Source organism: Globicephala melas, chromosome 18 (genome assembly GCF_963455315.2).
Source record: "Globicephala melas chromosome 18, mGloMel1.2, whole genome shotgun sequence".
In the NCBI taxonomy this organism is placed as follows: Eukaryota; Metazoa; Chordata; class Mammalia; order Artiodactyla; family Delphinidae; genus Globicephala; species Globicephala melas.
In genome coordinates this window covers 26690429-26714852 of record NC_083331.1, presented here as the reverse complement: position 1 = coordinate 26714852, position 24424 = coordinate 26690429, and positions in this window count along the sequence as shown.

Genomic DNA, 24424 nt, shown 5'->3' with positions numbered 1-24424 from the left:
TTAAACACAAATTTGCATCTTCACACATTCATGTACCTTTGAAGGTTCTTTTTTGCTTAGGGAGAAAAGACCGGAACATGTCTTCTGACATTCATCGTTCTAACTCATACAATATCTGTTTCTAGTTCTAACCTCAAAACAGATCTCAATTAAGAATTATCAGAAAAGGAAAAATTCTCACATATTCCCTTCTGATATGTACCCTATTTTAATAGTGCTTCTTCTCTATCTGATAATTAAACCCATACAGATGTTTTCAACTCTGTATGTTCCCTCCTCTTCTTATAAACATTTCTTCAGTGGAAGGTTATAACTTCCTATTTTGTTTGAGTATCAGAATTTGTTTATAATGCTTCTGTGAACTAAAGTGCATTTGCCTTGTTTCTAGTATTATTCATATGAACACATTTGTTTCCATTTCTGGATGAAAATTCAACTCTTAAAAGGTAGACTATGCTTTTATAATTTCTGAATAACCTCTACTCCCATCTCTAGTTTGTAATCTGCTTTCTGCATACCATAAATGCTCAATGAATACTGAATGACTTGAAATGTCAAAAGTTTAAATAATTTTATAAAATTTTCTTAGTAATTAGATTCTAAATTCCTATTGCTTCTGTCTTCCAGGTCACTTATCCATTCTTCTGCCTCAGTTATTCTGCTACTGATTCTTTCTAGTGTATTTTTCATTTCAGTTATTTTATTGTTCATCTCTGTTTGTTTGCTCTTTAGTTCTTCTAGGTCTTCATTAAACATTTTTGCATCTTCTTTATCTTTGCCTCCATTCTTTTTCTGAGATCTTGGATCATCTTTACTATCATTATTCTGAATTCTTTTTCCAGTAGATTCCCTATCTCCACTTCGCTTAGTTGTTCTTCTGGGGTTTTATCTTTTTCCTTCATCTGGGACAGATTCCTCTGCCATCTCATTTTGTCTAACTTTCTGTGATTGCAGTTTCCATTCTGCAGGCTACAGGATTGTAGTTCTTCTTGCTTCTGCTGTCTGCCCTCTGGTGGATGAGGATGTCTAAGAGGTTTGTGTGGGCTTCCTGATGGGAGGGGCTGTTTTCTGCCTACTGGTGGGTAGAGGTGGGTCTCATTGCTCTGGTGGGCATGGCTGTGCTCAGGAGGACGTTTAGCAGCTAGTCTGCTAATGGGCAGGTCTGTGTTACTGCCCAGTTGGTTGCTTGGTCTGAGACATACCAGCACTGGAGCCTACAGGCTGTAGGGTGGGGCTAATGGTGACCTCCAGGAGGTCTCACGCCAATGAGTACTCACCAGAGCTCTGCCTGCCATGAGCCACAGCCAGTCTCCACCTCTGCGGGAGACCCTCCAATGCTAGCAGGTAGGTCTGGCCCAGTCTCCCATGAAGTCACTGTTTTTTTCCCCTGAGCCCAAGTGGGCACAAGACCTTCTATGCACCTTCCAAGAGTGGATTTTCTTTTCCCCCCAGCCCTGTGGAATTCCTGCAATCAAACCCTACTGGCCTTCAAAGCCAGATTCTCTGGGGGTTCCTCTTCCTGTTGCAGACCCCCAGGCTGGGAAGGCTGACATGGGGCTCAGGACTTTCACTCCTGTGGCAGAACTTCTGTGATATAATTGTTTTCCAGTTTATGGGTCACCCACCTGGCAGGTATGGGATTTGATTTTATTGCAGTTGTGCCCTCCTACCCGCTCATTGTGGTTTCTTCTTTGCCTTTGGATGTAGGGTATCTTTTTTGGTAGATTCCAGCATTTTTCTCTTAATGGTTGTTCAGCAATTGCTTGTGATCTTGGTGTTTACGTAAGAACGGGTGAGCTTACATCCTTCTACTCCACCATCTTGAGCTAACCTCTGTAAGAAAGAGTCAGGAGAAACAGCAGATGACATAAACTAACCTATAAACTTCAAACATTGGAAAAAACCTACAAATATGTTTCACATGTTTAAGAAATAAAAGGGGGGATTGAAACTAAGAAGAAAAAGGCTTCCTTATTGCCTCTACACTAATTAAGTCATTTATTATAACTGAGTTAACCAAACCCACAGACATCTTATGTGTCTACTATGGTGAGGAGAATATAATTAAGAATTCCAGTACAGTTAAGAAGATATTGACAAGAATAGCCTTGTTTTGGGGCAAGGAAGGCACTGTGGTATGGACCTCCCTCACCAGAGGCAATGGCAGCAACCCTAGGGATGTGAGTACCACAGTACCAACCACCCTTCAGCTGATATTAGTCCTGTAATGTAGTGGTAATATTTATCTGGAGCTTGCCATATTACCAGGTGCTTGCATTCAGTAATTGAATCCTTTTAAAACTCTATAAGTAGGTACTGTTTTACCCCTCTTTTACACATGACAAAATTAAGACCTAGAATGTTTAAGTAATTTCCCAGTGTCAGATATCTAATCAGTGGCAACACTGGGCTATGAGTCCAGGAGATAGTATCCCCTTGTTTATGATCTTAAACTCTACATATATTTGTTCTTATGATGCAATCCTGACTATAAGTTTGATCCCCAAGATACAGGACCAGAACAATCACATTCTCATGGACATAGGTGAGGCTCTTTCTTCCACTAAGAATATATATTTCCCTGCACCCAGGGACTACATGAAAAAAGAAGACAGGGAGGAAAAAAGGGGTCCCTTTTGCAATAGGAGAAACAGCCCTTGTTTGATGCTTTAACTTTAAAATTCTCACTATGTATTCAAAAGAGATTGAGAATGCAAAGACAAAGTTTGAAAAATGGGAGGACTGAGGTATTATTTGGCAACTTGAGATCTTTCAGGCCCTACACTGTACTCTATATGTAGAAATGGGGGTTAATAAAAAATGACATCAGTTATAGAAAGCAAATAACATTATTATTTTGTACATCTGGATAGGAAAATATGAATCACATCCCCCTTCCCCCACTACACATACCTATCATATGAAATAGATGATGGTAACCATCAAGTCATGCAGTCACTGTATTTGGGTATTATTCTTACTCCACAAATTTCACTCTGTAGGAAATATCAGATTTATTTTTAACTTTAAATCAAATCTACTTGACTCTAAGCCTTAAAGTTCTTTGATTCCAGTGGAAGGAATGTAGGTTGATTTCACGATCCATTACCCATGCAGACAGTCCTTAATCATCCTCCTGAACCGTCTTTTCTTTGTTCCATTTCTTTCATCCCCAACCCCTGGCCAAAAAAGGGCAGCTCCCCCTCTTCCATCTTTTTTTAGGATGTTTAATATATTACTTTCTGAGATCTTGCAAGAGAGGATAGACTGATGGCTTGCTGGCCATTTAAATATTTTATTAATATTTCAAAGTGATAAAAAAACTTTATATTAACTGCCTACATAAACATCTAGATTCTCCTACAAAACGGACAGATCTGGCAAAACTGGGTCTTCAGTTCCTCTTGATAGCACTGCTGCCCCATCTAAATGAGCCTGGCAAGCTTCCAGCATCCCTCATCAGTACCAGGTGTCTCTCACAACACTAGTCGGATGGTCACCACTTAGCACCATATTCACACTGCTGTCCTCCACATATAACAGAAAGATTTCCCTTTGACCATATCACTTTTGACTGTAAAGGCCTTAACATTCTCCTCAGTTTGACTAAATTTTAGACAGACTTCTTCCTGACTATAGGTCTCTGACCTCCCATTTCTTGGGGCGTTTATTTAGAAAACTTGTGATTATGAATTCTTTCTCTGTCCCTTTGGATGTAAAGCTTCTCTTGGGCTCTTGGCAGATTTATAACTCAGAAAGGTCTTTCTCAAAGACATGGGAGTCTTCCCTTTGGTATGTAATCATCCAAGGAATTCCTGACCCTATCTCCCAATCTCTGTGGGAGATGCTAGACCCTAATTTTAATAAGTGACAATCAACAAACACAGATGGTCTAATCACATAGATCAATCTCCCCACCACGTCCTCTTATGTATTTTGTTTAGTTCATCCCACTTTTTGTTTCAGCAAAATTGAGTTCAATCTCTTTCTCCTATTGCAACAGTCTTGGTCCCTTTGGTAATCTTGAGTAAAGTTTTCTTTGCCTGTTTAACTCTGTTTGGTGCAGTGTTTCATGGACAGTATCAAAAGAAGAAAAGAAAAATGAACCAAAATTCTAAATTAAAAAAAAAAATGGAAGTATACTCTTTAGTGAAAGTAAAGACGATTCCTACACAAATAAATATGCAACCAAATCGAGCCTATGTGGAAAAAATTAAACCCAGTCTGCTTTGTTCACTTAGGTGCTGCCTGGCTCTGTCAGTATTTGAATTTGCAACCCCTGGTTTGTACTTTCACAAAAGCTGGAAACAGAGGCTATTTTCAAATAAGTTCTGTTCAGGTCCTGAACAGTCCCTCAGGCAAAGAAATATCAAGACCTACTCAGAATGGAAGGAAAAATGCAGAGCAAAAAATACTGTGAACTCTCATTCTTTCTGATTCTTCCTGAGCAGAGAAAACAAAACACAAATGAATCTTCCAATAAATTATCCTGCCACACAGTATTAGTAAAGCACAGTGTTTTCTGCTCATCTTCCTTTCATTTGTGTCTCTGAATAATATACCAAGAGGGATACATCACTAACTTGCTTTTCCTATTTTGTAGTTTTTAATAAAGATAGGGCACTTTGAATTTTATTTTGATCTGTAGGATTTAGATGACAATATGCATACTTTACCAGGTAAAAAGCAATTTGAAATACTTTGAAATATACTAAGATTCTTGGATGAAAGGGACTAGGTAAATACTGATTCTTTTCAAGACCAGCAGACACTTGAGTTTCTTCTCTGATTTCTAAAAGTGCCTCCTGTCCTGCTTGTTAATCTCCTTGGAATTCTGCATACTATTTTCCACTAATTTGTTTTGTAGTGTTATCTTAATTTACATTTGCTATTGCTAAAGGTGTTCTCCAGAAAGGAGTAATAAATCATACATATATTCCTTAATTTATCATCCTCATTACTCAACATGAGTTTACTCAATTTCCAACATATGGAATTTATTCTAATGCTTCTAGTTCAAAACTGCTTCTAGTTCTAGAAGTTCTAGTTCTAATTCTAGAAGTTCTAGTTCTAATGCTTCTAGTTCAAAATAGGTCAGAGCATCATTTCTATGAGTTGTCAGAGCACTTGAGTTACTGTAGGCACATGTCTGCAATTGTTTCTCTAAAGGGAAGATTCTTATACTACTTCATGTCATCCTTATTTATAGAAGAGCTACTTGGGAAGTTGTGACACAACAGACTGTCTCATCCTCATCGTTAAGGTGTTTTTTTTTTTTTTTTTTCGAATTTAAGTCATCCTCCCACACTCTGACTCTTCAAGACATCTGCCTGAAAGCAATACATACTGATTCTGGGAGACTGGCAAAGATCAGACAGTCCTGTCTTATCTAACTTCATTTTTTCATGATTAATAGGTGCCTGAGTATTGTGATTCATTCATTAAGCACATAAACTGGAATTCAGGTACATTTCAAATGTGCTGTATAGAACAATTTGACTTTAAGTTGAGGTCCCTTTGCTTTTATTGTACAGAATTTAAAGTCAAGAAGTAAATTCAACTAAGTAGAGCCCACGTTGTCTGAAAACACCATATCAGCTCTAATCAGCTGAAGGTAAGTGTATTTGCCAATGTAAGTGTTGATACATGTTTCTTTTTCTTTTTTAAAATGTTTAGTCTTAAGCAACAAACTGGCCATATTTTGTATTGTTCTATAGGATGTATTATGGGGAGTTTATTACATTTAAGTTTTCTTCATCACTTACCTTAAACTATAATTAGAGACAACTAATAAAATTGTTTTCAACACTTTTCATCTTAAAGTTACAATGGGTAATAGATAATATTGTTTTCTAATCTTCCTTAATTGGATTGCTTGTTGCTTCCTAAAACAACCCAAAATTTCTAACATATTATTATGAGTATTTAAATATATACAACATTAATTAATTTTCTGCTGTTTAAATTATAAGACCATTTCAAGAAGGACTATTCAGAGATAACTGATCTGCAAACACTATAAAATATTGTATTAAACATTATTTAAAAGGGGGTGTACATGTGAATATCCTGATAGCTTATCTATTGTGATGTTCTTCAAAACAGATTTATTTTGTGTCAAAATTCAAATGGTAATGTGAGACAAGGAGACTTCTTAGTCCTCAAAAATTCAGGGTGTCTCAAATAATAAATATAAAGGCTGAGAACATAGAAGGAGAGGATTTTTGCTAATGGCTTTTAATTCAGCGGTCTCCAACTATCAGAAGGGCAAATTCAAACCATGTATTCAAAAGTGATTTCTTCTTCTTTACTATATGTTCTTATATATAAATATATCAAATATGATAATTTTGAAAACAAATCAAATAACATTACTAATAATGTAATTTTATATTTTTATACTGAATAAGATAATTTTAATCTATAAAGATAGTCGATGACTATGTATTGCTCATCTTATATTTTTCTCTAGCTTTCAACTCTCTTGTCCCAATTTCCCCTTTAAAGAGAGGCACTAGGCATTCTAAAAAAAATCAACAACAACAAAGAACACACTTTTCCACTTTTATTTTCAAGTTGATTTCAAATAGTCACAGACTCTGAGTTATTAAAAAACAAACAAATTGAAACAAACAAAACCTTCAACCAACCGTGGCCAAAATAACAAATGACTGAAAGATGATGATATATTACAAGTTGCAATGGTTTGTGCATGTCAAAATGAACAACAACAACAAAAAAAAAAAAAAGAAAAAAAAAGTGGGCAAGCAGAAGTGCAACCAGGTAGAAAATATGTGATTGAAAGAAAATGACCAGTTGTTAGATTAAAATATTTGCAATTTTGCTATTTATATATATATCCTAATGAAAAAAATATGATTTTGCAGTCACTAAATAAAGCTGTATCATTGTTCACAATTAATGTAAGTATCCTTCTACCTCTGCTCCCTGCTTCATACACATACCTATATCCAAAGTATTCTGAAAGCTTGGAAATTTTTTATTCTTTCTTTGCATTGATTCCTAGTTTGAGCTTAATCAAAAAGATAATCCTTCATTAAGAGTAGGTCTAAATATATATGTATATGTAGAGCTGATTCACTTTGTTATAAAGCAGAAACTAACACACCATTGTAAACAAATTATACTCCAATACAGATGTTAAAAAGAATTAAAAATAAAAGACTCAAACTGGAAAAAAAAAGAGTAAGTCTAACACCTGTTGAGATAAAGAAATGCTCATCTTTTGAACATTTATGCAAACTAGCTTTTTAATGCATGAATCAAAGCACCAGACACACTGAGAAGAAATACTTGGATGTAAGATGTTAAACCAGGATGATATTGTTCAACATTTTGATTTTAGCCCTCTCATGATGCCATTATTTCTTAGTTTAAGATTTTAATTATATTCATAATGTAATTTATCTCAAATGCTCTCAGACAGATCAAAATCCAATGAGATGTACTTGGGTGTATTGTATTTATAAATAAATACATATAAAAATATCTGGTATATTAGATATATGAATAAAACCTATTGAATCAAAGTTAAGAAGTTTGTTTCAGACTCTTTTTGAACAAAGATGGGAATCTGTCACAATTTTCCATTGGTAAGAGCTTTATGTTCTCATGTTAATTAAGCCAGATCAGTACATCATCAGCCTCAAATACAAACAAATGGATTAGGTAGAATCTTTTCAAAATTTTATTTCTCATCCTTACCTAATTTTTCCTGCTCAAGAGTCAGTTTGAGACTTTTTGGTATTCCCTTAACTTTTATCACTATTTAAAAAATACAGAAGCCTCACTTATGTAATTGTTTTTATTATGCATTATTTAAGATATACTAAACAGATGTTTGGAGAAAATAAATAAACTTTTGGATATTTGAAGTAATTATGTCAGCTAAAGTTATAAGAAACAAATTATAGGCACAACATAAAAAACGTTATTTAAAAATATAATCTGAGACGACAAATTCTTTTATTATCTTTCACTGTTGGTATTTAAATTCATAAGATGCTCATTCTTGAAAAAACAAAGTTCAACAGGTCTAATAACGTCCACATTTGAAAGAAATTAAAGGTTATTAGACTGATATCTGCAACGTCTGTATGCATTGATGGAAACCTACCGTCAACATTGTAAGTAAAAAGCATCACACACCTTCAGGATATTCTGTAATCCATTATGTCACCAATAGACTGTGAAACAATACATTTTACTCCTAGTGAACTCCAAAATCTTCTTTATCACTTAAATCTCTTGTAATTGTTTATATTCACTTTTGTTTTTGTAATTAATTTTAGTGGGTTCCAGAATAAACAACTACTATGATATCCTGTTAGGAAGGGTTTTTACGCCAGATGTGGAGAAAGTCATTTGTCCTAGGCACTTTAACATTCTGATTCCTGGGGCAAAGCTGAATAGACATTTCAAGCAAGGCTTGATTATAAAACAATCTACAAACCATTAGATGTAGTTATATTAAACCTGTAGCAATCAATCCCAATGCCTGGGTCAACCAAATGAGGTAGAAGGAGTGAACTGCCTGAAACTATGGGTTATTGGAAATCTCACTGATAGGAAACATCAGGAAAATGAATAATCATCTTCTCAACATTTACTAGGAGGAGAAATTCTCATCCCAATTTATTTTCCTCTGGCTTTGTAAAAGTGAATCAGCTGATTTTCTCTGATATGTATTATACTGTTTCAGAGAAAATGACTGAAAAATATTAGCGAATGTGTAAGTTTTAAAAGTCATGCTATTAAATTATTTAACCTATGTGGTTTATCGTATTTTAAATTAAAAAAATATTTTGCTCCTTCTATTTCTTATTTTTTGCCAAAATGTTTTTTTTTCTTTAAGCCCATCTCTCATCACCTTCTTTTTCCATGCAGTTGAATAGATTTTGTTTATTGCTATTTATCTTAGTCAGTGTGGAACCAGTCCCTGTGGTGGATATGCCATTGGAATCACAGGCTCTGGGCAGGTGAGGATGAGTTTGCTCACAGCTGTGATCATCCCAGGGCTGAAGGCAGAAGCCTCTCTCTCTGAAATCCCCATCCTAGCCACTCCCAGGAAGACAAGTTTAACATATTTTTCATGTTTCTCATTAATATAAAATATAAAAGTGATGTTTGTCTTATCTTTGCATTTATAATTATTTATAAAATTTGATAGATATATACTGTTTGTGCAGTGTTCAACAATACCCTATTAAATATACATATTTGCTAATTAGTAAATTAGTACACTTCTCAACAGATATAAACATTTTTGAGTTCCTTTATGACATCTGCACTTTAAGCAATTATCCAGAAGCCTCACAAGATAGATGATTCTGCATTTCCATGTGTCACTTGATAGCTTTCACGATCTCAAGGCAGATAAATACTATGAATCTTGTTCATAGCAACACTTCGTATGGCATTCAATGAAACCATTCATTAATAATTATATTTAATGATAAGGACAATAATGAGTTGATCAGTATCCCAGTTGGAGAACAGATGGCACATTGAAAATGGACCTTTGAAGAGAGTTTAATAAAGGGATTATTTTAAAAGGTGTGAGCAGCTTTGAGGAAGTCAACAAGTGATGGTGAAACACTCTGGAAGAACCATGGCAGGAAAGCTATTCCCACCCTCAGCCTGAACGGCTTAGTGGAAGGAGGGTTTACTGGGATCCAGCCAAAGTGGAAACTGGAGTGGGAGATGGGCGTCTGCTGGGACACCAGGTCTCTCCTTTGGTACAGAAATGTGGTCTCTTAACCAGTAGAAAGGACTCTGGGGCAAGAAATGCCTACACAAATGTTTACTTTCATTCTCCCTTCCTTTGACTTTCATTGTCTGTGTTCAGCCTATACCAGAAGAGGAGCCAGTTCAATACAGTCAATAGAGAGAACGGTAGAGAAGCAAGTTTAAATCCACAGGGAATGAGATGAAAGTACTCAGTAAATATTTAGTGAGCCTCTGTATGGCTTATTTCACTTAAATATTACAACTCCATCATTTTACTAGATGAAAATTTGAATTTCAACTTTCTAAGGACATGTAGCTGGTGAGTGGGAGAAATTCTAACATCTATGCTGCTTTTACTATGCTGTGCCCCACATGAGCAATCATGTGACTTACAAAAATCCCAATTTCTTCCTTCGCAGACAAGTACATGTGTGTCCTCAGACCTCACCAATGATGACGTCACCTTAAGCACATATATTGACTGAGAATTGAGTCTTCATCTTTGAGATCTAAGCAGGAAAGTTCTTTTCAACTACTTTTATTTCTATACTAGGACAGGGGCAAAGAGGAAGGGTTTAAAACACTTAAGATTAGAAACAGGACAAGCCACGAAGCTGACACAATAAATGGGGGAATTGCTGTACCAATATTATCTACCTCTTTGGTTTCGAGAAAGAATATGGAACTAAGTCAAGAAAACTGTATTCTCAAACTAAATATGCTACTAATTACCACTTCCCATATGAACTGTTGATCATGTGACCTCAATGGACCTTGACTTCCACTGATATTATTATAAATTGTCAAAGTAATATTTTAGAACCTCACAATATTTTATTCAGGTAAAATAAGATGAGAGATGTAAAGTAGTTTGAAATGTAAAAATAAATTAATAAAATTATAAGGAAGGATTCTTAAGAATTATTGATCATATTCAATTTTGGCCTAGTCTCCTTTGGATTATTTTTCTTTTGGGATAATACTTGTTTATTTTTTTTCCAAAAGATGTTGACTTCAATGGAATACTGCACATTGAAGACAGAGAGAGAGAGAGAGAGAGAGAGAAGGATGAGAGAGACAAAGACAGAGAAAAGGAAGCGAAGGGAAGGGGAAGTGAAAGAGACAGAGAGAAAGAGAGTTATTTCTAGTTTCCAGCACATAACATGAATTTTTTACCTAATTTATTTATTATTGAAAATGTATTATTAAATTGAATGAGCAGAGAACATACATTGCTATTGCTAGAGGAAACCATAAGTCACAATCTGACAGGTTACATGTATTTAATACAACTAGTTTTTATACATGAGAAATGAATTTATTTAATAATTGCCAAATCATACACTTACTAAAATGCACGGCATCTTCTTAGGGAAATACATTTACCAAAATGTCACATGAATTTATGCATATTTCAAGGAAAATTCAGAGAAAATATGTATAACAGCTTCCCAACATCCTTCCCAAAGGGTGACATTAAAGGATAGCTTACATTTTGTTGTATTTTTTTTGTGCCTGTTTTAAAATTTTTGGATGTTTTGCATATTTCAATAACATGTATTCAAATGTAAAATAGAGGCTAAATATACATAGTCATAAGGCTATTATGCAGTAATTTCTCTTTTCTTTTCCCTTATTTAGGAGGTGGGGTAGGATAAACCTATTCATTGGTTTCACAATTTCCTAAAAATATTTGATAAAGACAAGAGATCTTTATAGCATTTTAACCATGCTTTTATGGGACTCATCAATTGACACTTGACCAGAAAAATTAGCATAACCCTTTTACCAAAAGTCAGTAATCTGAAACCAGAAGTGAAAAATTAATTTATTTTCTGGAATGCCAGTGTTTCTAGGAACAGGAAGTAATTAATAGCTAAATTCAACCACTTGGCATTTTTCAGTGTCATAACATGAATTAGAGGGATAGGGTGATGTATAATACAGCAGATCCTGAGGAAAAAAATTCTAGTGAAGTAACTATATTTTATTTCTGGCAGTCTTTACTCTTGTAATACAAACCCTCAACATCCACTACCTCAGGGAATAAATGATTATATAGTCTTTGGTAATTTAGGCAAGAGAATAGATTGTTCTTCAGGGTAATATATTAGACATAAGAGTGAAATATTCTGAGAATTGTATTTTTCCCCAATTTTTATTTTCAAAACACTATTAAACATTCTGGGCTTTTATTTCAGTCATTGGGAATACTGGGTTGAGCTTCATTGAACCTCATTCTCTGACTCATTTTAATGCCCATCAATAAACTGAGGGTATCGTCTACAGTGTCTCTGAGGATGGGTTCAAATTCATTTAAATACGTGGCATGTCTTCCCTCATCTCACTTCCCGTCCTTGTCATAAAATCTTACAGTCCATTGTTAATTTTTAAATTTTTTAATAGATTTCTAAGCATTATAACTTCTTTTCTTTTTTAAATAACTTTATTTTATGTATTTATTTTTGGCTGCAGTGGATCCTTGTTTCTGTGTACAGGCTTTCTCTAGTTGTGGCAAACGGGGGCTGATCTTTGTTGCTGTGCGCATGCTTCTCATTGTGGTGACTTCTCTTGTTGTGGAGCACGGGCTCTAGGCATGCAGGCCTCAGTAGTTGCAGCATGCAGGCTCAGTAGTTGTGGCTCGAGGGCTCTAGAGCACAGGCTCAGTAGTTGTGGTGCAGGGGCTTAGTTGCTCCATGGCATGTGAGATCTTCCCAGACCAGGGAATTGAACTCATGTCCTCTGCACTGGCAGGCAGATTCTTAACCACTGAGCCACAAGGGAAGTCCCATAACTTCTTTTCTTAACTATTCCTGAAACTTCTAGAAAGAATCATTAAAACAAATGCACAAGTGCTTACTTAGGTGGAACGTCAGTGAATCGCCAAGAAATAATTGAATTTCTTCTCAACACTTCGTGTTTACCTGGTAACCATGGCGCTGTGCACAAATGAAGATCTCAAAAATACCCATTTCAGAACTGATGGAGTGGCTCTGTGTCCAGGTCAGGGCAAAGTTTTTCTAGCAAGATCATTTTACAGTGACGATGAGGCAAAAGGGAATTTATCCCTACACAATCCTCCCAGAGCTGGCTTTTTTGATCATCTATTTTGATCATCTATTAATTTGTTAATTTTGGCAAGTATAATTGAGCACCTACTGTAAACACCCAGGTGCTGGGGAAGCAAAGAGAATCTGCTCTTGGAGACAATTTTGTATAAATAAGGAATTATGTTACCATAAATATAAGGTATATTTGACTGTCATAAGAGAGACATAGTAAACACATTATAGACAGCTATAGGTTGAAAATATTTTATCTAGACAGGCAAAAATGAGGGAGGGGTAAGATGTGGGAGGAACAAAGGCATTTTAGGCAGAAGTAGTAAAGCGAGGAAAGACACAAAGTAAAAAGCATATATTAGGGGAAAATGATGGAAAATGGTTTTAAATTTCATGATTTAGCTTGACTATTAGTAGCTCTGAATATGATATTAAGATATGTAAGACTTGAATCTGGCCACCTATGCAAAACTATTTTCCTTCCTTCACAACTCTGAATGGCATGTTACTTTCTTTTGTATCACCAGAGGGGAAAATCAAGCAGAACTTAATTAAACAAGTGTTTATGAGGAAATTATAATGGTCAGGTCTCAATTAAGGTTACAGAACACATAAGCAGAAGGAATAACATTGACACAGTGACATAACGCCAGCAGACAAAAGGGAAATTGGGTCTAGTCAGGAGGCATACCCGGGTTATGCCTGGGGGATTTTTCACCCTCATCTAGTCTAAATCACTGGTAATTAAAAATCAGACACAATATAATTGGATAGATGTATTATTTTAGTATTGTACAAATGTATATATTTGTGTTTCCATTTAGCTAACACAGATACTTTGTTAAATTTTATCTCAGCTAGTAGGTTTGATGTCTTCCTAAAGCTGTGAATTCAAAGAAACTAAGTATCATTAAGGAAAAGTAACTTCACCAGTTCACTCAGTCAGCATTTGCTGTTTCAGTGCTGTTAGGAATGTTACCCAGATGAGTGATCTTTATACTCCTGTGCTTCAAACTTTGCTATGTAACAGATGCAGGCGAGGTGCTTGCTAAAAACACAACTTCTTTGTTACCTGCCCTGGATTCTCATTCAGGATTCCTTAGCAGAGGAATCTGGAGATTCAGAAGTGCAACAATTTTGCTGGAGGTAGTCTGCAGACCATCATTTGAGAAACACAACATTATAAAGAGTTTAGGTGGATAATCTCCCACAACTGTGCAACCGATGAACTCTCCATCCAGGAAATAAAAAGTAAAATCATTTATCTACACCTTTGCAAGTGAAAATGGTAACATGAGTGACTTCTGTCTCTAGTGCCTCTTGAACTCTTATGTATTATTTCTAAAATAGAAAATAAGTTTCATCTCATGTGTCAGTAATGATAGATAATGGGTTCCTGGAGTACTACTGCATGAATTATTCTTGTTCTGATCAAGTTTTTCTGGAGAAGAACATGGTGGATTAGCAATGTCTGCAAGAATGGTTAGATGGACAAAGTAGGGCCAAATCCCTTGTGTCCTTACTTTCCCAAGATGTTCTTTGTATTCCTTTTGTTTGTTTTTAGCCCATTTCTTCTCTTGTCTTCTGAGATCTGGGAATTTTTCCTTCTCCTTCTCCTTCTCCTCCTCCTCCTCCTCCTTCTCCTTCTCCTCCTCCTCCTCCTTCTCCTTCTCCTCCTTCTCCTTCTCCTCCTTCTCCTTCTCCTTCTCCTTCTCCTTCTCCTTCTCCTTCTCCTTCTCCTTCTTCTTCTTCTTCTTCTTCTTCTTCTTCTTCTTCTTCTTCTTCTTCTTCTTCTTTTTTCTTTTTTTCTTCTTCTTCTTCTTCTTCTTGTTCTTGTTCTTCTTGTTCTTCTTCTTCTCCTGCTGCTGCTGCTGCTGTTGATCTTCTCTTACCTTTCATTTGTTCTTTCCTCTTTCCTAGAAACATGTTTGTTCTTCATGCACTAACACACCCACCACTCAGCCTCGCTGTTCAGCTTCTCCCTGATGTGGCCATGGCATTGTCTCCTGCCATGTCCAATAGTCCCCTTTCTCACAGTAGGGCTCTCTCCATTCTTGTTCCTTCTCTGTTTTTGAAACTGTTTCCCAAATCTTAAAGGCTTCTTCCCTTTCCTCTCCACTGTCTATAATATCAATACTTCTAATTCTACCCAAAAGCCTAGATCAAGTGGTAGTTACTGACATGTGTCCTCCAGCTGAATAGTAAGTTATTAAGTTCAAAACAGTGTAAAGATTCTTCTTTTTACCTCTACTATGCCAGTACAGTGGCAAGCAAACAAAAAAGCTGTATAGAATTAGAAAACAAAGTAAGTAAATAATCTTTTTGTAGTAACAGATTAAAATGTGTAACCCATTACAATTTAGTAAGCATCAAAAGTTCAGCTTATAAAAAATTCTTTAATCTGAAACACATATTTTGTTTAGTATATATTGTGTCATAATATAAAATTATATATTACATGTATATGTGTACATCTGTAGATATACACATTATACACCGACACACATACAACAGGGAATATTAGATAGAACTAGAGATTTGAATAAATGGTAGCAATGTCATACCTACTCTTGCTAAATGCTATTATACCTTTCAGGGGGGAAAGAGAGCAAGAGAGAGAGAGAGAGAGCTGGGGATGGGGGAGAGAGAGAGAAAGAGAGAGTGAGGAAAGAAAGAAAGGAAGGTAGGGAGGGAGGAAGGGAGGGAGGGAGGGAGGGAGGAAGGAATGAAATTAGAAAGAAAGAGAGAGAAATAAAGAAAAATATCTTGAATATTAGTTTAAGTTTGGTACATGTTCTATTCAGACATTTGATGTGATATATGTAAAATTTGTATTCTCTTTATTCCCTTGTAGCACTTGCTAACAAGTGTTAGCATGTGCTAACACTTGCTAACAAATACCAAAAATAAAGTGTTACAAATGTATATACTGAAAACACATATAATATAGGAACAAAAAAGGAAGTTCTTTGTTCTCTGCCCACCTCCAATTCCAAGGATCCATTGTGTGAGGATTTAGACATATATATGTATATGACTTCCCTGTTAGAATATGATCACCTTTTCACCTGTGATTCATTGAGACATTTTTACAGAGTTCTTTATTTTAATTGTGTATGTTCACTCTTGGGTTTTTTGGTATCTGAACTTATCACTAAAAGACCTTTGTAATAGTCTTTCAAAATTAATGAATCAAATGCTTGTGAGCACATGGATTTCTGAAGCACATTTTAAAAAGACCAGGCTTTAAAAGTTAAGTATGATAAGAAAGAGGATCAGCTAAGTGCTATAGCCAGTAATACAACTCATTCCTCAATGCTTCTGAATTTAAAATTAGAAGTGTTTCACTACACCTGAATTACTTGAATTACTTTGGCTCAGAGAAGTAATTCCAATAGATCAACCTTAGAGATAATCTTCTAACTTTAAATTTAGAATCACTGAAATGTCTGCTCCCCTCAAAATATCATTTTACAGGTTGAAGATGCTGTCCTATGAAGATCTAAGGAGATTTAAGATAAGAAACAGATGAAGTATGTTACATCGCATGCATAATATGAGCTTGACTCACTTCTCAAAATTTCACATTTTTATGTCATTATACAGTTAAAATATAACTCAAGGGACTCTTTATTATACTGTGTCGCTCTTAAGAGAAATGGTAGAAATAGGAGTAATTGTAGTGGTATGCTAGTGGAGAAAGATAATTAGCTTAGGTCAGCGGGTAAAAAGCAGAATGGTAAGCAGTTACTGATCATTAAAAGAAAGGGGGAGATATATACCACAAAGCACGAAATCAAAGGAAGAAAACTCAGGCTGAAGTAAGTTTGTTGCTAAAACAATTCTTTCTAACTCAGTAAAACAAATGAAAAATCAATTAACTAGAGAGGACTTCACTTTATATCCAACATACTCATCATTTCCACCCTCCAATGACTTGTCACATTTGCATAAGTACAAAGCACCATTAATGTAAAAATAGAGTACATGACCATAGTTTTCCTTCGGGATCATGGGATGTCAAAAACTGTAAGAGATGTTAGTGAACATTGTAATACACCCTGGTAGCACCCTAGGGTAAAACACAAAAGGTGCAAAACACTGTCAATAAATGTATAGAAGAGGGCTTCCCTGGTGGCGCAGTGGTTGAGAGTCCGCCTGCCGATGCAGAGGACACGGGTTCGTGCCCCGGTCCGGGAAGACCCCACATGCTGTGGAGTGGCTGGGCCCATGAGCCATGGCCACTGAGCCTGTGCGTCCGAAGCCTGTGCTCCGCAATGGGAGAGGCCACAACAGTGAGAGGCCCGTGTACCACAAAAAAAAAAAAAAAAAAGTGTATAGAAGAGCAAATCAGGCAAAGACAGGGATAAATGAATATGCAGGCCAAATCCTCACAATTTATAAAATGTATTATTTAACCTATTTAGAAGGCTAGGTGTATAATCTTTAAAGATTATATCTAAAAATAAAATCCTATTGTCAAAATGGTTAAGAGTAGGAAATTATTACATGATCTTTTACAAACAGTTTTACAATTAAATAACAGAGTCTGGTACAATATGGATGATATGCAAAGTTGATTATTTCAGTTTCTACATAAGCAAAGTAAAATCAGAAAGTTTTCTTTGATGCTCCACCTATTTTTACTCATTCATAGACCCTTGGACATTCATCATTCTCAGAGCTCTGCAGCCATTTCACACCCTCGTATCCATGCCTTACCACCATAGTGTCAAATGAGTCTCTGTTTACCTTTATTAGGTAACATCCATGTTATACTTTTTACAACAAAATTTGGCTTTCAAAATGGGACTCCTTCTTTTGTCCCTTTTTCAGTTGAGGTCCCTCTTCTGGGCTAGTTCAAGTGCATTGATCTGAAAAATTCATTCATACCAATGATCAGTCATGGGCTAATGGGTCATCTCATTTGAAAATAGATCTCCTTTGCAACATAGTGTGTATCTAGGCGTTATCTTAATCTGTAGATTATTGAATTAATTTTAAACACAATACTAGATCACATATGCTAAAGTAAGAAGGGGATTAATGTTTTCCAAGGGCATTTCAAGTGAAAGGTAAGATAGAGAGGAATAAAATAGAATGGATTCAAACATCCTGCCTCAAAACCCTAAAATATAAAAGGTGTTCATAGGTATACCATTTGGGAATTGTTATTAAAATATAAGGAACTTTGAGGTGATAATAAATTATGGTTAGATGGTTTCAGAAGATCTTAATTTATATATGTGATTTTTGCAGGAAGCCACTTCTATACCCAACCATTCCATATCTATAATTCACAAATACTTAATGAAAATAACTTCAACTTTGAAAAGTTTATATTTGTATATGTGGGATTCATGAGGGTCACCATCCACTAATGAATATATTCAGAAACCATATACTTAAATATAAAGATTGTTAACAAGAAAAATTATCACCAGAAATTTTGTTATTTCCATAATAATCTTTATTTTGATCTAAGAGATGAGGCAAAACCAAACCTCACATAGGGACCTGGGATTCAGAATTCACTCTCACAGAGGTGAATAAAATGCATAAAGGCAAAGAAAAGTAATAAAAAGGAAAACAAAGAGAATGCCAATGAAGTGATATATTTCCACTATTCACTAAAACTTAAAAAAAAAACTGAAAGTGTTATCAGCTGGTGAATAGTTTAGTCAAATATATGTTTTAGAATTGATATAATGTATTTAAAGACTTCCTTTCATAAGCAATTTTCTAAAACCATACTGAAAAGAAGCTATTAGTAAGAAATAAGCAAATGCATATGAAATGATAACTCTTGGAGGAATTCTAAAGAGGTTAGAAAGAAATATAAAATTACACAATTTTTTTAGAATGTTAGTGTGAAGGTAAAGGCCATACTTCTATGCCTAAATTAAGGCTTTTAAGTTTGCTTTTACTGCAACTTTGTTGTATGACATCCTCTTTTTCACTGAATCTGTAGAGATTTTGGAAACAATATTTAAAAGATAATATAATCAAAGTAACTTGTGAATTATGTATTCATACTAAATAATTGAAAATGCAGGGCATTTTTAAGCTAAGTGGTACTTTACATTAATAAAAATGTTTTTAAACTTTTATTGTTTTGACTAAACCTTTCCATTGTTTTTGTATGTATGTAGTATATGTTTGCTATTCAATAAAATCTAATCTTTCATTAAAAAACAAACAAACATGAAAACAGATGATTCCGCATAGCTTTGTTGGCATAACATATGCTTATGAGAAAGTAACCAGACCCTTTTAGAGCTTTGTAATAGCAGTAATCTCCTTCGCAATGGTGGTCATTAAACTTATAAAAGTTTATACAATATATATCACTAACTGGGAAAGACTGCATCTTGAAACTTTTCATGTTGAAATCAATAGTAGTAATATAAATGGTTTTATGATTTAAAAATATAATTGAAACTGTAACTGCTGCACAACTCATAATGAAAAATAAGTATATAGTTCAACCTAGAAATATCACATGATGAACATTTTTAAAATATGCCTAGTCTTCTAATTAAAATTGTAATTATCATTTTCAGAGGCAGACAGGAAGGACAAGAGAATATTAGCCATTGCTTTCTTCACTTGTCATTAATAAGTATTATGCTTTTTATAATTTGAATAGACCCAAGGAGAGTATAGTAAAATATATTTTATTTCATTTTGAAGTGAAAGTAAAACTGTCTCATTAAGAAAATCATGTTATAATGAGTAAAGAGTGACTGTGCCTATGTAACTTTATTGGGAGCAAAGGCCATGCTTAATAGACACAAAGCAAGTGCATTACTAAAGTGATAGATTTTTCTGTCATATATTTTTAATTAAAGCCAATGTTGTCACCAAAAAAAAAAAATTTCTTCAAGTCATTCACTAATAATGAATACCAAAAGTTCTTAGAAGAAGGAATTCTAGAAACAAATAAGGATGATCATGATTACATGAGCATCACTATGGAATGATATAGCTTCATTCCAAGGGATATGAGGGCTGTTCTAGCACAATAATTTTACTACTGATCATTTTATCCCAGGAAGGGACTCAAGTATTTTTGGAGAAATATTTTTTTTTAAATTCTAAATTAAAACATATTTTAGACAAAATCTCTTGTCTTTTAGAAGTCATCTTGATATTTGTTATAATGTCATTAAGGGTAAGTTACCTCTTAAGAATTTCCCCCATTATCCACCTGCAAAACTTATAAAAGAGAATGATCTTCAACCTGATCGAAATTTTCCTAAGTCAATGAGGAGAAAAGACAAATCTAATTTACTTTAAGCACTTAATTTTCACCTACTTCTATACAAATATTTCCCCCTCCCAGCTTTATTGAGGTATAATTGACAAGCAAAATGGTAAGATATTTAGAGAGCACAATGTGATGAATTGATAGCATATAAATTATAAAAGGATTTCCCCCCCTCCCCCCGACTGAGTTAATTGACACATCCATCATCTTACGTATGTATCTTTTTTGGGAGGGGGAATAGAGTCTTAAATTCTACTCTCTAAGCAAATTTCACTAGGAATCACAGTGCAATAAATGTTCTTGTATTAGACTATTTAGATTAGCAATGTGTCCCTGGGTGGCGGTTGGGGGCAGAGAGGGAGAAAGGATACTCAGGTGGCTTAGTTGAAAAAGTTAGGGGGAGAGCAATGGATTCCCTTCTTCCTAATGCCTATCCTAAGTATCTTGGCTTTTTTTTCTTTTTAATAAGTTCAGTAAAAAGTTACTTATTGCCTACTACCAGATGGGTTAGACTGTGTAAATACTATTTTATACTGTCAACTCTAATATGTGCATTTCACTTCAAATTGTTACATTTCTAAGTCAATCTGTGTCTTACAATTTATGTTTGTTTTTAATGTGGGCATGATTCTTTCTTTTTTCTAAGTGTCTGACTTCTAAATTTATGGTGTTCCATAAAATAGTCAAACTCTTGGAATAAAAAATGCAATATTATACATATTGATGTTTTATATATATGTGTGTGTGTGTGTGTGTGTGTGTGTGTGTGTGTGTATGCAGTATACGTCTCAAGACAGTGATAGAGACAAAAGTTACATCTGCTACTATATACAATATAATCTGTGGGAGTCTTCATGTATAATAACAATTAAAAATTATTCCCAGTATTGTATTTTGTCTCCCTACTCTTAAAACCATAGAAAGTCTTACTTTCAAAACTATAGCACAGCATCAGCTATAAATTATGGGAATATTTTATTGAAGTATAGTAGATTTACCATGTTCTGTTAGTTTCTGGTGTACAGCAAAGTGATTCAGTTATACATACATATCAATATTTATTCTTTTTCATGTTCTTTTCCATTATAGATTATTACAAGATATTGAATATAGTTCCCTGTGCTATACAGTAAGACCTTGTTGTTTATCTGTTTTATATATAGTAGTTTGTATCTGCTCATCCCAAACTCCTAATTTACCCCCCCCCCTTTCTCCTTTGGTAACCATAGGTTTGTTTTCTATGCCTGTGAGTCTGTTTCTGTTTTGTAAATAAATTCATTTGTACCATATTTTAGATTCCACTTATAAGTGATATCACATATTTGTCTTTCTCTGTCTGACTTACTTAGTATGATAATCTCTAGGTCTATTTATATTGCTGCAAATGACATTATTTCATTCTTTTTTATGGTTGAGTAGTATTTCATTGTGTGTGTGTGTGTGTGTGTATGTGTGTGTGTGTGTGTGTGTGTGCATACACCACTTTTTCTTTATCCATTCATCTCTCCAAGGACGTTTATGTTGCTTCCATGTCTTGGTTGTTATAAATAGTGCTTGGTTTTAGCTGACAATTATAGGGAGCACTTCTACTATTGAGATGAATTGGTTAAGGAAAAACATTAGAATTTTGAGAATGGTTATTTACCTACTACTAGAATCATACAGGAGGAGGAGGAGGGACTCTAATACCAGAATGAGTAGATTTGATCTGTAGTGAACAAGTGGCTTGTCAGAGAAGTTGAGTAGAAATTAGTCTGAAGGTACCAGACCATCAAGATTGAATGTGTGGATCATGTGAATATCCTTATGGAATCCTGTAAGAGAGAATATAGGTTAAAAATTAACTAAATGAAAATTATGTTTTCTCAATTCATGCAAAATGAGGGTTACAAAGTTGCCATAATTTGGGAGGTTAAAACCTAAGTTTGTAAAAACTGTGGCATACCAATTACTTCTATATAATAGATAATAAAATTTTAAAGGAATTTTTTAAAAGTGAGTCATTAAAATTAAAAATAAAATAATGGCAGCTGAAGTTCAAACAAAAAAAATGTTTCAAAACACCACAAATTTCATAGTTTTCAAATAAGGAATTGCCATCAACAACAAATGAGCTGTCAGACGTGATGAATAAAAATACAAGATACCAGTTAAAGTTGAATTTTGTATTTAAGATATACTAACAAAAAAAAATCATTGCTTGCCTGGATTTCCTGTATTTTTCTGGCAACCCTGCATGAAAGCATTTTCTCATTAGAAAACAAAAACAACACATACGTGACTTTCTCCAACATTGCAAATAATTAAAATAAAAAACAAAACACTATGGGATTTGTACATAACCTCCCTTTGAGCTCTTTTCATTTATTGTGTATTGCAATTATTACTAATATGTCAGTCACTCCTATTAGACCCAAAGACCTTCAGAGCAAAATTTGCCTTTTAACTTAATCTATACCTAGTTAGGTGCCTGGAACAATCATTGTAGTCACCCAATAAATACTGGTGGAATGACTAGATGAATAAATAACCTGTGTTCTAATTCTAGATCAAATAGTAACTGATTATCTTCTTGGGGAAAATATTCAACATACCTGGTTCTTTGTTTCTGAACCATAAAATGAGAGATGGAGCCGAGGGGTGTCACTAAAGTCTTTTTCACTGTAGAGCCTCAGCTACATTTAAGTTTGCTACTCCTATTTCTCTAACACATTGAATTTTTCTGAAATATAAATTTAACCCAGCGATGTATTTATTGTACATTTGCTTCCTCCGTGCCAGTTCCAAGAGTACAACGGGAAGACATGAATGACATAGCACTGCTCAGGTGGTATGATGATTAGACACAAGGACCATTCATCATGCTTCAACTAGGCCTTAAATTATGATGCAATTGTACTGAGACTCACTTCTGAAGATTTCCTTACAATGTAGTCCCAGCCTCACGTGGCAGACATTTCAGCTCAGACTCCCTATTGAAAACTCAGGACGACACAAAGAATCATGAAGGATGAAAATAGTGTTAAAAATAATAAAATAACTGAAGGTGAAATATGTCCATTATTCCATTTGTTTTTAAGTAAACCAAGCAGTTGCAGACATTGATTTGTTTGTTTTAATTGATAAATGTTTAATATGCATTTATATTTATCAAACATTTACTGTATAATAAGTGCCCTATATATGAAACCTTCAAGTTTCGAACTTTCAAAGTTGTGAACGTGTAGTTTGCAAGTCCAATCCCATAAATTAGTTCACGTGTCTGGCGTACATTGTCATGTGTGTGCAACCTCTACAAGTGGTTACGCTTTTGTGTACTTACTTTGTGTAGCTTACTAATGAAGATCTGATGTAATTAGAGGCCCAGAGAAAGGATGAAGAGGGACAAGAGGAAGAAGAAGTAACTGAAGAACCGAAGAGATTCATGAAGCAGGAAATGGCAAAGGGATTTTCTTTATTTGAGGAGGCACTGTTAGTTTTTGAGGCATAAGACCCGAGCGCAGAACCGTACATGAAGGTTGCAGCAGCCTTTCAGAAAGCAACCAAGTGCTGCCATGTCATTTATGACAAGAAAAAAAAGAGCTACTACCCAGACATCACTGGATCATTTTTTCAAGAGTGTAGATAGAATTGAATCCAGCAAGGAACCAGAACCTGTGACATCAATGTCAGGCATGAGTGAAATTGCAGCTTGCCCTCCATCTCCTATTGCTGACAATCCTTCAGCTCTACCATCTCCCACCTCCTCCCCCTCCTCCAGTCAGTAACTCTTCTTGCCTGTTCAGGCGATGCCAACCCCTGTGTGCCAGCTGTTGTACTGTACTACTGTATTTTTCAAGGTATTGTAAGATTAAAAATGTTTTCCTTATTTTTTGTTGGCTTTTTATGTATTATGTGTGTGAAAAGTATTACAAACTTATTACAGTATGGTATTATATAGCTGACTGTGTTAGTTGGGTACATAAGCTAACTTTGTGGACTTATGAAAAAATTGGACTTACAGACGCACTCTCAGAACAGAACTCATTTGTATGTAGGGGGTTTAGTGTAACTTAAATAGCTTATGTCACAGGATGGATGTAGCCATAAAACAACTTATATCAAGGCAGCATGATTAGGGGTATATGGCATCCAATGCGTACTCAGCCAGAAACAGTGAACAAAAAAAGGAACTCATGTCTTTCATCCATTCAAATTTTTCACATCTACAGAGGCCCAACCATGTGGTGTGTATTGTGTAAAATACTAGCTATACTAGAACAAATAGGAGTCCATCTCAGAAGTCAGCTGCTGACAATCCAGAGTAATTTACAGGGCATTGTGAAGGAGTTGTGTAGCAAGT